We start from the raw sequence: 15178 nt of genomic DNA, 5'->3' as shown, positions 1-15178 counted from the left end.
GATTTTGTCTGAAAGCAAACTTTTGAAAAGAGTTGTATATCAAGAAGCAAAAATAAAGAGAAGACATTAAAGTCACTTTGGCCCTTTTGTTTTAGATAGAGGTTCACTGTTGGGGAAATGGCAGCTATTTGTAGTAACGAAATCAAAGGTGGTGTAAAGGGAAAATGTATTTTTTATGTAATGGAAATTTTTTTTTTTAAGAACAACTTTTAAAATGTCACTGCAGATTAATGCAGGGAGCTGGATTCCTTTTAGAAAGTGGGTCAAGTGATTTCATGTTTATGTATGAGGAGGGTTGTAGTATAATTTTAGGTTTCTCTAACATTTCCTGATGTAGCAGTTAATATTAATGCCCCAAGCCTAAACTGTATCTTGGCAAAATATAATTAAAACAAATCTGGTTAGTTTGTTTACCCTTTTTAAGAGCAGATGTTTTAAACCTCATGTTCTTTAAACTTTATGGTGTTATAAAAGTAAAGAGCTGCTTGTTAAATTTCATAACTACCAATTACAATGATCTTCTCTCCATAACTGTAAGTTATGGTAATTAAGAATTTAAGGGGCTAAAAAATCATTATCTACCTTCCCAAATATCTTCATTAAATTTTGATAGAATAATTTGTGGTAGAAGTGAGAGGCAGTTTGATATAGTTAAAAACAAAGTTTGGAGTAAAATCTGGGTTCATTTCTCTGTGTATTCCTTATTAATTAAATGACCACTTCATCCTTCTGTCCTTGCTTTCCTTGTCTATAGTGTGAAGGGGCTATATTTTCTCAGATTCTACATTTGCATCCAATTTTTGATTGAGATTAACCATTTTATAATATCTTTTCTATTAAAAATTAGAGACAAACATCAGAATAATTTCTTTGAAGTTATAAAGATTATTAAAATTCTGTATGAATAGATGATAACATTGTGGAAAATATTTTTTCTGCTGAGTCCTCCTTTAAAGGCATGTAGTTAACAGTGAGCAAATTGATATTAGAGATTAAGATTAAATAACCTATAGTTCATTACCTGATGGGACAGAAAGTATAATGTTTGCTCACTATTCAGATAATTTCATTGATGATGATGATAATGACGATGGCAATTATATAATCCTTTAAGCCTTACCAAAAAATCCTACATGTATTTATGCATACATGAATAAAATTATTTGATCCTTCCATTTAGTGTTTATGGATCTTGCATATCCCTAGTTAATTCTTTAATAGTCTTCCCTATTAGAATGTGAGCTTCCTGAGAACAAGGACTATGTTTATGTTTCTTCCTATTCCCAGAGCCTTACACAAATCCTGGCATATTAGGAAGGGCTTAGTAAATCACTGCTGAATTGAACAATTTTCATACCTGCCTCCAAGGAGTTAGGTGATGCTATTAATCCCCATTTTACAGATGAAGAATCTGAGCCTGAGAGAGTTTAAATGGTTTGATTAGGGTTACTCATCTAGAAAGTATTTGAGATAGAGTTTAAATTTAAATCTTTCTGACTCTGATCCTCGTTTTACTATCTGTTACTCCACATTGCCCCAGTAATTAATCTGAAAGACAGTGATTCACCAGGAGAAATAGTGCTGCTTCTTACCTTCCTGTTCCATTGTTTTCGATCAATAAGTATTTTTGAATGCTTGCCATGTGCCAGGCACTGTGCTTAAGTGCTGGGTATATGAAAAGAGGCAAAAGATAGTTTCTGATCTAAAGGAGCTCACAATGTTTTCAGGATTCTACCTTCTGAATTTCTTTATTCCTTCTCAGGAGGAAAAGCTAGCTCCTTGAGGTTGACTGACTGCTGGGCTTTCAGGGATTCCTTCTTGTTTTATAGACAACTTGTTTTTATGACAAAAGCTACTTTTCTCCTTGCTTTCTTTGTCTGATACTAGGACTTCCTCCATTTCTCCAAGTGTTGTTGAAGAGCATCCAAGGAAAGGAACCTCCATACCCCTTCCCCTTTAATGCTAAATAATGTTCATGACATTTTTTTGATTTGGCATTTGGAAATTAAACCTGGTTCTGAGTTTTGAAAGGGTGATGGTAACTAGGCTTCTTAGGTGGAATAATGAATATGATTTCACTTATGGGCTAAAAAGGGCTCCATTCCTTCCTCTGTTTCTCTTCTTCCCTTGTTCCCTCCTCTTCTCCCAATCTCTTACCTCTCCTTTTCTTTGGTTTCTTTTGATTTCTCAACAGCAGCTGAGGGTGTATATGTAGCCTTATAGCTTAAAGACCCTCAGTTTAATGGATGTATCCATAGATTAACCACATTTTAATGTGCATTTTAAGGAAAATGTCAAAAGTTATAAATGAAGGACTTATAATGGGTCCTGCCCGCCATGTATTCCTGTGGCCAGGTGAGCCTCTGCAGATGCCCTCTCCATGGCGGAGGATCATGCCCTTGGTTCCCCTGAAGCCGCCCTAGTTGATTTGATTCAGCAATAGACCTGGACTGACCTTCTGTTCCATGCTCCCAGACTGTACCCTGTCAGCAGACCCATTATAATTCAATTAAAATGCATTGTGTTTCATGCAACTGAATAATCATTGGTTTTACAACTCTGCCCAGAGCCTGCCTGCCTGATGACATGGCTTGTCCCTCATTTTCCTTCTTAAATTCCTCTGCCCATCCCTACAGAGTCTCATCTGAGAGCCATCAGGAAGATTTGAGCTCAAATCTTGGCTCAGATATTGACTGTGTGACTGACAAGTCACCTAACTTCTTTCATCCTGTTTTGTCATCTGTAAAATAGAAATAATAATTTCATTTACCTCCCAGTGTTGTAATAAGAACCAAATGAGCCAACACATGTACATTGCTTTTTGAACTTTAAAGTGCATACAGTATTTTATAACATAAAGTACATGTAAATGCAAAGTACCATCTTTCATCTCCTCCTCCTCCTCCTCCTCCTCCTCCTCTTCCTCATCATCATCATCATCACCATCATATTCAATCTCTTCTGCTAAAATCCAGCTCTAGCTTCCCTCCCATATTTACTTCTTTACTAAAGACAATTCACAGTCTCTTAAGATTTCATATCAATTATCATCTATACCATTCACTTGTCACTTATCATATACATTTGTATTATTCATGGATTTCTTCTATGCATACTGTCTATCTTGTTTGATAATAGGATGCAATAAAAGGAATATCAGATTTGGTGCCAGACAATTCAAATTTGAGCATCGTATTACCTCCTGACCATATGACCACAGACTCATCTGAGTCTTAGTTTTTTCATATTTATGCAGTAATATTTGTTTGGCTTCCCCTTATATCTAGTTTACTGTTTACTGGGTAGAGAGATACATAATTTCTCTCTATAATCAGTCCTATGATTTCATTTGAATATGAAAACCTCAATAAGGGAATTTCTAATTTTGATTTGCTGCAATTTATATTCTTTTAAGATTTATGTAAGATACAGAGAGATTAATTTCAAGATTAAGTAATTTATCCCCATCATACAGGACACATGGAACTTGAGCCCAGACCTTACTATCTTTGAAGTCAGATTCTTTTCCATGTTACCTTTTTTTTAAAATAGCTTTTTTTTCCCCCAAAATATATGCAAAGAGAGTTTTCAACATTCATTCTTTCAAAACCTTGCATTCCAAGTTTTTCCTCCCTTCCCTCCCCTAGAAAGTAAGTGATCCAATATAGGTTAAATATATGCAATTCTTCTATACATATTTCCATATTTATCATGGTGCACAAGAAAAATCAGATCAAAAAGGGAAAAAATGAGAAAACAAAAACAAGCAAGCAAGCAATAACAACAACAAAGGTGAAAATACTATGTTGTGATTCACATTCAGTCCCCATAGTGCTCTTTCTGGATGCAGAGGGCTCTCCATCCCAAGTCTATTGGAATTGGACTGAATCAACTCACTCTTGAAAAGAGTCATATATTCATTAGAGTTGATCATGACAATGTTATTGTTGCTTCCACTATACCTTAATGCTTATCTTCCTGACTGATTGGTTCATTGTCTTTTTCTTTTTTTCTGATGTGTTAAGTTTTTATTAAACTCCTAAATAGCAGGAATTATATTTTATACTTCTTTTGGTATTCTCTACCATAGGACTTTGCATAATATTTCAGGCTCAATAAATTTTTGTTTGTTTTTTTCCATTATTGTTGAGCAATGAGCCTTCTCCTCATAACAACCCTGTAAGGTAGATGTTATTTTCACCATTTACAGATGAATTACATCAGGAGGTCTCTGATATCAAAATAATTTTCATAATAGTTCTCAGGCATCTTACTTTTTTATACATCCACTAAACAAAAACTCTTGGAAACCCTCAAGAGTTTTAGAAATTATAAGGGACCTCATTCATTTGGGATAGCTAATTTCTGTTTAGAGTGTAAACAAACTATAGTCTGGGTGAGCTTAACCTGGGGGACGAACCCCCTCTCCTTGATTCTTTCCATTAGAGTGTTGGGCTACTCAAATCATGGAGAAGAAAACTAGCTGGAGATGTCTATATAGAAATGTCTTCCCCTGCCCAGATGCTTTGAGGCTGTTGAATCTTCTGATCAAGCCAAGTTCTTAGCTAGAGGAACTGAAAACTACTAGTCTGCCTCCTCATTAAATGTCCAATAATTAGGGTTGATTTTCACTTGTCTGGAGAATTCCTTTTCAGAAGAGATTTAAAGATATTTCAGGGTCTCCTCTGGTATCTTTGGTTATTATTCTCTAATTCTTACAAAAATATGAATACATATACCTTAATCCAGGATTTTATTTATTGCCTGTAATATTCCAAGAACTGTGCAAGGTACAGTGGATACAAATACCAAAGTAAAATGGTGACTGCCATCAAGAAGCTTACATTCTTGTGGGAGAAAATATGCTATAAATAGGCCTATTTAATAGACATAAAACAGGATCCAGGTAACCATGAGTGAGGGGTCTTCTCTTAGGGAGAACCCACTAAAGGCCCCATTTAGAGGGGCTGCTTGAGCTGAGTCTTGAAGGAAAACATGAATTCCCAAAAGTAGAGGTAAGGAAGGAGGACTTTCCAGGAATTCAGGATGGTTGGTGCAAAAGTTCAGAAACCAGAGATGTAGTAGTAAGGGTCAGGAATATTGGAGTCACTGTGGCTAGACTGTAGAGCCTGTGGAGGAAATAATATGTGATAAGCCTGGAAAGATAAGAAGGGGTCAGTTTGTGAAGAGTGTTCTGTAACAAACAGAGGCTTCTATATTTGATCCCAGAAGTAATTTGGGTTATTGGAATTTATTGAGTAAGGGGGATTTTAGAGTCTGGCCTGTGCTTTAGGAAAATCACTCTGGTTTTGTGAAGGATAGAAGTAGAGGAAAGATGGTGGAAGCAAGCAAAATTGAGGAAGTTAAAATGATGGGTGGGTGGGAGCAGATTAGAGAGATCAGATTCATGAAAACGCAAAAGGAAGTAAATATTTTGGAAGAGGGAGGGGTTAATAGCATCTGATGTGTGGAGAGGTCAAGGAAGATGAGGACTGAGAAAAGTCCATTGCATGTGGTAATTAAGAGCTCACTGGGCACATTGGAGAGGGCAGTTTCAGTTGAATAATGAGACTTGAAGACAAATTATAGCAAAATATAATTCCCAATATTTTATTTATTTTACTGTTCTAATTTTTAAATTCATTAAACTTTTAAGGACCTTCTGTGGGTCTAGCACTCCAAATACACAAAGATTTCATAAAAATTGTTGTACTAACAGAGAATGAAGTGAGCAGAAAGAACAAATTATACTATAAACTCAGTATTGTAAAAGTGAATGGTTTTTGAGTGCTTTCATTAAGAATGATAAGTTTTGAAAGTTATAAGAATCATGATCAATCTAGTGACCATTCATGGACCAATGATAACCACTGATCATTCAGAGGACCAATGATGAAATATGCTGTACATTACAGAGAAACACACACACATGGGTATAGCCATTGTGAAGAATTTGTCTTGAATATTCACATTTATTACAACAAATTTGCTTTTTTATTCCTCTTTTCCCCAATGGGGTCGAGGTGTGAAGGAATTCCTTGACTTGGGTACTTGTATTTATGTTATCATTTCTCTTCCTCATTCCCCCAAACCCTTCTCATTCCCCATACTCTACCCCTAGTCTTTGGTTAACTACACTGACTTTTTAAAACAGAAAATTTTAAAAGAAAACTTTAAAAGAGGTGGATCAATTTAAAAAGGATAAAGGTAATCCCATTTCTTTGTCAAAATATGTATAAGGTTTTTGTTTTGTTTTGGTTTTTGGTTTTATTGTTTCAGTGCTGTACAATTAGTAGCACAATTGGGACTATGTATTTCAATTTTGAAAGTATTTATTAAGCTTCTGTTAGGTCTCTTGATTCCTGGACCATTAATCCTTCCTTGATACCATACTTGGTGATTAAGAATGGCTATATATCTCTAATCTTAGTTTGCTTTTGTATCAATACTTGATCTTATACATGAATCAGTATAACTGTAGACAAATAAATCTATTCTTCACATTTTCTGGAAAGTAGCTGCAAATGACATGGAATAATCTTGAGCAGATCCTTGGACATATTGGAAAATTTTGCTGTCAGGGAAGTGGTAGCCTCACCCATTTTTAAGAAAAAAAAATTTGAGAGCCCTAAAAAGAACCTGACAATACCTGGAATTCAGAGTAAAACTCCTCTGTCCCTGTAACATCTGAGATCATTAGGATAACTTCTGGCATTATTGAAAGGCTTCTCTTCTCTGGCACCTTTTACAAGTAAATCAGCTTAATGTAGAAGTGTTGGTATGTATATTTCAGAGCTGTGTCTTCTTGATTCTGAAATTGATTTTTTCTTTTTCTTTTTATAGCATGTTGCAAGATCACCTTGTGTGAAGAGTTTACTTTATAATAAGATCATAAATTAAAGGTAAGAGGAATCTTAGTGATCATCTTGTCCAGTCCCCTCATTTTATAGATAAGGATCCTTATGTTATATAGAGGTGTGAGGTCTGAATCCACGTGCTTTGATTCCAAACCTAGGCCTTTTAAAGTTGTGCCAAGTCTCCTCGGTTTACAATGAAAGTTTCTAACAGTCCCTCTTGAGTTGACCAAATTCAGTATTTTTATTGACATGATAAAGCGCTGGTCAGTAAAATTCTATTATCCTATTTTACTAATATGAATGGCTTTGTATGTCATTCCATCAGATAACTCTTGTCAACAGTAGTTACAGGTCATTCATAGAAGAATACACAATCCATAAACTGCAAATAAAATTAGACCAATTCCTTCTTACATTGCAGAGGGTTACAATGGACACAGATTCCATTAGAATGGCCACTGTTGCCTTTCTACATCCTTTGGAAGAACACTTAGGATTTGTTATAATCATTTGAATCACCAGGTATTGGAGTTACTCATATGACGTTAAAGCTCTGAAGGTGTACTATAGACTTGAGTTTCAATGCCATGGTTTCTCAGAAGAAAACTTCCAGTATTCATAAATGACTAGGAAAGTCACCACATCAAAAAGATAATTTACATGATGTCTTCTCATCAGGCTCACTGATAAGAGTGTTGGAGCCCTAAGCTAATATCCCTCTAAACTGTAGCATAATCATGCAATTTGGAATCCCTTTATGGAGATACTTCTACTACTAATCCTTGTCCATCACTGTTAATTTCCCATGTATCTTGTTTAAAAGTCACACCCTGGTCTGGATTAGTTAGGAAAGATTTCATGGAGAAGGTGGGACTTGAAGCGGACCTTGAAGGATAATAGTTTGTATTTTCCTATGGTTCCCTCATCATTACTACCTGACATGACTAGGACCACTGCAAATCACATTAATGCTCCTTGATTATGGAACAGAATGGTGGGAGTGAATGGTGGGAGTGCTGGCTCCCGGTCTGAAAAGTCAAACCAAATGCCTCTCTTTCCACTGGGATTCCTTTTCATCTTTATTTGTTTCTACCCTTTTGACATCACTTGCATAAGGCAAAGAAATTCATCCTAGAATAGGAAAATGAAGAAATTTTCTGCATTTTAATATCTGGAAAGTAGAAATAGATGGTGTCTAATTCTGAACTCTTTTGTCTTCTTCCAAACTATGTATCATATGGCAACCTTAGATTTTAAGTGATTATACTAGAAATACTATCAAGGGTGATCCAGATGCAAAGCTTTTTAAAAAGAGAACTTAGAGGGAAATCAGACTGTTACGTTGATCTTCTTTGGGTCATGTTGATTGCCATGAAACTTTCCTGTTGTGCTGACTTAAGTTAATGCACTTGATGAAGATGTCATCTTCTGCACCTCTAGGGAATCTTTTGTAGGGCAGCACATTGAATTTGAAACAAATTCTTTTCATGTATTTCATTAAATATTTCCCAGTTGCATTTAAAAAGATTTTAATGTTCTTTTTGTTTAAAACATTTTGAATTCCAAATTCTCTTCTTCCCATACCATACTCAGCCCTTGAGAAGGCAAGCAATATGACATCCATTATACATGTGAAGTCAGGCAAAACATATTTCCATATTAGCCATGTTGCAAAAGAAAATGCAAAAACCAAAAAAACCCAAGAAAAATATAGTGGAAAAATATGCTTCGGTCTGCACTCAGAGGAACAAATCTTTTTCAAATATTATCACATAATAATAAGCCACATTTATATACTACTCTATGATAAGAAAGGGGCAGCTGGGTGGCTCAGTAGGTAAGTGCTAGAGTTGGAATCAGGAAGACTCTAAATTTGACTTCAAACACTAGTTGTGGCATCCTGGAGATGACACGTGACTTGTATTTGCCTGGGTTTCTTTATTGGTAAAATAGGGGCATAATGTCCCAAGATTATTATAAGGATTAAATCAGATAATGGTGCTATTATTGTTGATGAGGTTACTGTGAGTAATTCTATGGGTAAGTACATCAGTTGTTTCCCATATACTACTTATTTGGATACTGAGACTTGGATAGATTATTGGAAAGAATACTGGTTCTGGGAGACCAAGAATCATGTTTTAAATCTTAGAAAGTCACCTTAACTCCATCGGCCTCAGTTTCCTCATCTGTAAAAAATCAAGGGTTTGAACTAAATGTCCTTAAGGTCCCTTCCTGCTTCACTTTTGTGATCTGTGATCCTTAAATTTATCAAATAACCTTAATCTCAACACAGACCTTCTTCTCTGTCAGTCCCTTGAAGAACATGACAGATCAGACAATTCCATTATAGTTACTCGCTCACATCAGTGCTTTTGATCAGTATAAAATGTTAATATCACTTAATTCTTTCTCCTCCCATTGATCTTTCAGTTCTACTTTAAATTACTATTACTATATGTGAATATATCTTTAAAATGAGTTATGCCACAGAATATATTGACAAATGACTAAATGAAGATGTTTATCAAAGAAAATGAATGTAAAATATTGAAAGCTGGCCCCATTTTTCATGTTTGCTCTGGTTCTACTAGAAGATTTTCATAAAGCTGAAAAATTTTATTTTGCAGCTAGCTTGTATGAATGTTTCCCTTCATGATTAATATACTGAATGAAGCTTGTCTCCCTAGTCCATCTACTGAAGAGGTATAACCAAGCATAATTAGTGAGTCAGACTAATGTAGCATTTTTTTTCTCTGAGATTAATGTTTTTATTGTTGTCATTGTTAATACCACAAATTTTTAAACCTTCTCATGTGTGGACAGTATTTTTCTAAAACATCTGGATTGGTTGACAACTTTTTGAGTGAAATATCTTCTTAGTGGGAAATGTTAGGGAATTAGTAGAAGTTAGAGTAAAAATTATGTTTATTTAAATATTCTGAGATTTATTAAAATAAAACTTGTTTAATTGATATTGATCTATGCTACCTGGATTCAGTAAGTGACAGTTTTTTAAGATAAAAGTACCTTTGACATTATTAAAAACTCCATCAAAGTCTGTTTTAAAGTTTGTTTCCACTTATTTTTCTTTATCATTTCTCTATTTCTGGAATTTTGGACTCTATAATTTAAACTAGGCATGGAAAGGCAGCCATTTTAACAAAGAAAAATAAGCAAGACAGAAAACTTAACTTGGTGGAATAGGTAGTAATAAGAGGAAGGTAATAGTGCATTTTACTTTGGGAACTTTCTATGCTAAAATAGCTTTGAAAAAAAAGTAATTTTTTTTTTAAAGAAACAAGTTGTTAAGGATGATATTGTGTTTGGTACAGTTAGTGTGCCGTTTATCAGATTTATCTTTTTGTCACTTTGCTTCACCCTGATTTATTTGTATTCTCAGATTTCTTGGGCAAAAAACATAGGTGACCAAGTAGAGGTATTATATAAAAATTTGTTTATTGTTTCCTAAATAATTATGTCATAGAATTCAGACTTTTCATTACCTAAGGTAGAATTTTGCATCAGATTTTTGTTTTCATATGAATTTCACTTCATTTTTCATAAAGAAAGAGCTTTTAGAAATAAATATTCATACACAGAAGTCAGGTTTTCATTGACATCCTTTTCTTCAAAAAGTGTGAATCTGAACGAATTTACAACTTTGAAAAGAAACCAAGAAGATTTAGGGACATAATTTAATAAGGTTTAGTCTTCCAATGATCATAATGATCACATTTAGATTTTTAAAATTCAGAAAAAGGGAAATACTTAGCCTCCAAGTAATATTCTGGCTGTACTTTAATTTTCTTTTTTTAATTGCTATTTTTGAAGTGCAGTTTTTAATTTTTTTTGCCTCCTTTCTGTTATGAAAGTTGAGGAATTGATTGTGTTACAGATATGTCAGATATATTTAAAAGCTTCATGTCAAGATAAACCCTGAAAAAAAGACAAGAGAATAGTATACATTGATATTCTGAAGATTCAGTGAAAAATGCAACATCTTATGAGCAGTGTTTTAGTTCTGACTGTTAGGGTGGGGACAAGATAAAGTCAATACTTTTGTTATTGAAACAGAGAGAAAGTGGTGTTTTAAAAGAAGAAATGAATTTTGTGCGATTTTGTGGAGGTTTTTGGTCAGTGGAGATAAATATATTTTATCTCAGTAGCATTGATCCTGTTTTCTATATATGCTCCCAGCAGCATAGTTTGAGGCATATATTGGAAGTTTAAATTCAGAGCATTCAAGCACTCATACTGTGAAACTCAATTACATTGTAGTGATATGTTCACATAAAGTTGTAGTGAAGGTACTTAGAAGGTAGAGAAATGTTATTGCATATCTGTAATCAGGTGCTTAAACATAATGGCTCTAGCTTGCTTTCTCGAAGTACAGAACTACTTGATTGCTGTAATGCTCTCCCAAGTCACCGTGGAATTGACTTAATATAAATGGAACCTCAGATCTCCAAAGCAGATGCTGACAGCTATGGCATCAGCATGTACTAAGAAAGTAATGGCTAAATCTGGGAACTTTACCCAAACAGAATTTCCAGCCAGGACTGCCAGTGGGACTTCCCAACACAGATGGGCTGAGGACATAAAATCAATTTTGAATGGAGAATTGCTTTTCTCATTCTAACTGTCACTCATGCAAATTCAGGAAGGTCTTTTGGGATGCTAGTACCCAGCATTCTCCACCATCCTGGTGAAGGGCTTGCTGCTTATGGACATGCCTGCTGACTGGTTGATTGGGCAGGGGAGGGGAGAGACAGAAAGAGAGAGGAGGAAGGAGACATGATGTTTGGAACATGCTTTTCCTTTTTAATAGCTGGTATTGCCTGTATTTTTCTGTGGTTACTGAGAAGGAAGCGAATGGAGAGGAAATATATTTATATCATGAAGGGAGTTGGAAGAGACCTTTTTTATTTCCATTTCATTTATCTAGTTTTCATTAATGTAGGCACTTCAAGCATTATTTCATCCAGACCTTAGAACAAATACAGCTGTGTCCCAATTAGTGTGAATAAAGAATTCTGTAAAGGTTGCATGTATTTGAATTCATACTAGTCTAAGGTATAATTAGATAAATTATGGTCATTGGTTCCAGTCCAATGGAAATATGCAGTGTGAATTCAAATAATGCAACCACTTGACAAGGATTCATTATCTGCATTCATTATAACCTAGCTATACTAAAAAAGCAAGAGGTTAGTTGAATAAAAATTTGTTGAAGACTTCAGATGTTGAAAGTTTTGTATTAGCTACCAAAAAGAATTTAGACCAATGTAAGATATAGTCTTTGCTTTCTGTCAATGCATGATGTATTGAGGGAGAAAAGAAACATAAAATGACAATTCAAGGTAATATATCAAAAGTTCTATGAGACATTTATGAATGGATGTGGAGAGAATTGAGCAGAACCAAGAGAAATCATTTATGTAAGAACTATAACATTATAAAGAAAAATAACTCAAAACAGCTCAAAACAGGGAACACTTATCATTCCAGAAGACTGATGATGTCTGTCACCCATGCTTTTCATGTCTTGACAGAGATAGGATGGACCTCAGGTGAGGAATATGAAAGATGTGTGGATTTGATTTGCTGGACTATATTTTATGTTACAAGGCAGAACTTTTAGAATATTTGGATGATCCAAAAATTTGGATGAATTGAGAGGATGAGAGATTGAGTGATAGTGATGAAAAAAAAAAAAGCCAAGAATGATGAGTGCAGATAATTTTTCAAAGAATACAAACAGAACAGAAAGGGTTCAGAAGGAATCAAAAAGGAAAAAAAAATGAGAAAGAAAACAAAACACAAGCAAACACCAACAGAAAGAGTGAAAATTCTATGTTGTGATCCACACTCAGTCCCCACTGTCTTCCCAAGTTGCTGCCATGACTTACAATTCCAGATGTCATTGCTTAACAGAATAATCAGTATACTCTACACTCTGTGTGAATCAGTAAGTCTGTTTCAGTTACCCAAAATCCATACAGACTGACTGAAAATGCTATGGAGATTTAGCTAAACCATGTTGCTGACAAACCTTTGGCTAATAGGGAAGCTTGAGAATCATAGTATTGTCATATTAATGGAAACCCACTACCAGCCTAGTGTGGGTAAATCTTTGTCAGCCTTGAAACATTTTTATATAAACCATACATTGGCTTTCTAATGTTTTGATCTTTATGTAGTTAGTTGAATTTGGACCAAGATGATAGTGTCTCATGTGTGAGAGAGTTTAGATCATGGGGATACTATAGGAAGATAGTTTTGAGATTAAAACATAGCGAATTCAGATCACCTTCCTTCACCCACATTCATAGCCTGACTTTGTTATTCTGCAGGAGCCTATAAATTCATGATCTATTTTTTCTCTTAATTCTTGTGTCATTAACTGTGACCCTGCCATACCATTAGCATCTCATTATCTAATTGTTTCATTGCTTGTCTTTCCAATGAAATCAATTCAAAACTTCAGGATAAGATCTGAATATTATAAGACTTTCTTGTTCCCACTGTAATACAAAGCATAGTACTCAGAAGATGCTAGATATACACATTTATTTATTGATCATTTGGTTTACTGAGAAGCTTTCACAATGGGAGCTTGCCACACTTTGAAGTTATTGGTCTGAACCGTTAGAGTCAAAAAATGAGTGAATTTTTTTTTTATTTCTAAGCTTTAAAACAATAACAAAAGCAGTTAAGATTTTAAACAAAACTGGCAGCTTTAAAATAGTATTTAGTTGATGTAGACTAATTGTACAAACAATCTGATTTACTATTACCCTCCAAAGAATCTTTCTGTAACTGAATATGATAAAATTAATCCTTCCCTTGGCAGCTAGGTAGTACCATGATAAAAGCAATCAGCTATAGAATCAAGAGGACCTGAGTTCAAATCTGGCCTCAGATGCTTTACTAGCTATGTGACCTTATTTCCTCTAAAAACAAAAAACCCAACCCATCCCATCTTAACTTGGTATCATGGACCTCATGGATGCTCCTTGCTTAATCATGCTTTCATGACTGTGTTGCAAGTCAGTCGTGCTGTTTAGAAAACAACAGTTATTCCAAAGTGATAAATTAGGGAACATTTTGAGCATAGTAAAATTTTGAGTTTGCTCATATGAAATTTCTTCTGCTTGTAGTAACTGACAAGCTGTAATTCTTCCATCATATATTTCCACAAGTAAACTTCATGTCTTTGTCATGGTAATAATATGCCACATTTTGTGTGTGTGTGTGTGTGTGTGTGTATAGATATAGATATATATATATAGGTATAGGTGTATATATATATATATATATATATATATATATATATATATATATATATATATATAGAAAGGTGGGCCGGTCCACACCCTTCAGCCATGACCCTCCAGCCTCCTTATCTTGCTACCCTCGGCTTTAGGAATTTAGCCCAGATTAAACTGTTGCCTAGGGACATACCAAGGCCATCACCACTATTTATTGTGTATTTATAGATTTCTCAACCATTTAATCTGTATAAAGTAGAACTACCTTTATTTTTAAAATTAGCTCCTTATCTTTTTGTTTGTATAACTGATGAAGTTTTTGAGCATTGTGTCACAATCCTCCTTTCCTCATAAACCTGTTGTATTTAATTACTTAGATTTGCATAACATAATTTTTTTTTTGCGTTATGTTATAGCAGAAATGATTATGTTTGGCTCACATAGATATATAGAAAGACTTATGTGATCTCAGATCCTAAATTGAAAGGGGCTCTAAAAATCATGAAATCCATGAAAAATTATGTATCCATGAAATTACATCATATCATCGTCTTAAATTATTACTTTAGAAAATATTATTTGCCTTCAATTAATGCTTTTTATCAATTGATAATTAATTGACAATATCTTCTAACCATTTGATTTTAAGTTTCTGTGTTCTCATTCTCTTCTCTTTTTTGTTTAGGGGAGACTTTGGTCCTCTTGAGTCAGGACTGGTGCTTTGTCCACTGCACCATCTGGCTGTCCTTCTGTGTTTTCTTTGTACCTAGGTTAAGTGCTAGAGATTTCTAGAGAATTATTAAATTCATTAATGGTTTTCTTTAAGAATCACTTTTGATAGGTTTTAATACAGTAGTTCTCAAACTTTTGTTCTCAGTATCTTTATACTATTAAAAATTATTATCTCTCCAAATAGTTTTTGTTTATATGTTATATTTATAGATATTTACTACATTAGAAATAAAATTACTTTTGAATTTGTAGACCTTCTAAAAGTATTTCAGAGACTCCCAGGATTGTCTGGACCATATTTTGAGAACCACTGTT

General features: G+C 34.3%; 1 protein-coding gene across 4 annotated transcripts in view; it reads left to right on the top strand.

Moving 5' to 3' along the window:
• TLN2 (talin 2) overlaps window positions 1-15178 on the top strand; it is a 528144-nt gene that overhangs the window by 241066 nt on the left and 271900 nt on the right. For all 4 annotated transcript variants that reach the window (XM_003755615.4, XM_023497706.2, XM_031955439.1 and 1 more), the window contains one exon: window positions 6844-6902. The gene's annotated coding sequence lies outside the window, so the exon portion shown is untranslated. The remainder of the gene's footprint in view (window positions 1-6843; window positions 6903-15178) is intronic.

The sequence above is a fragment of the Sarcophilus harrisii genome, chromosome 2 (genome assembly GCF_902635505.1).
Source record: "Sarcophilus harrisii chromosome 2, mSarHar1.11, whole genome shotgun sequence".
NCBI classification, from domain to species: Eukaryota; Metazoa; Chordata; class Mammalia; order Dasyuromorphia; family Dasyuridae; genus Sarcophilus; species Sarcophilus harrisii.
The sequence above is the reverse complement of the archived record's forward strand: the minus strand, read 5'-3'. Positions and strand labels throughout refer to the sequence as shown.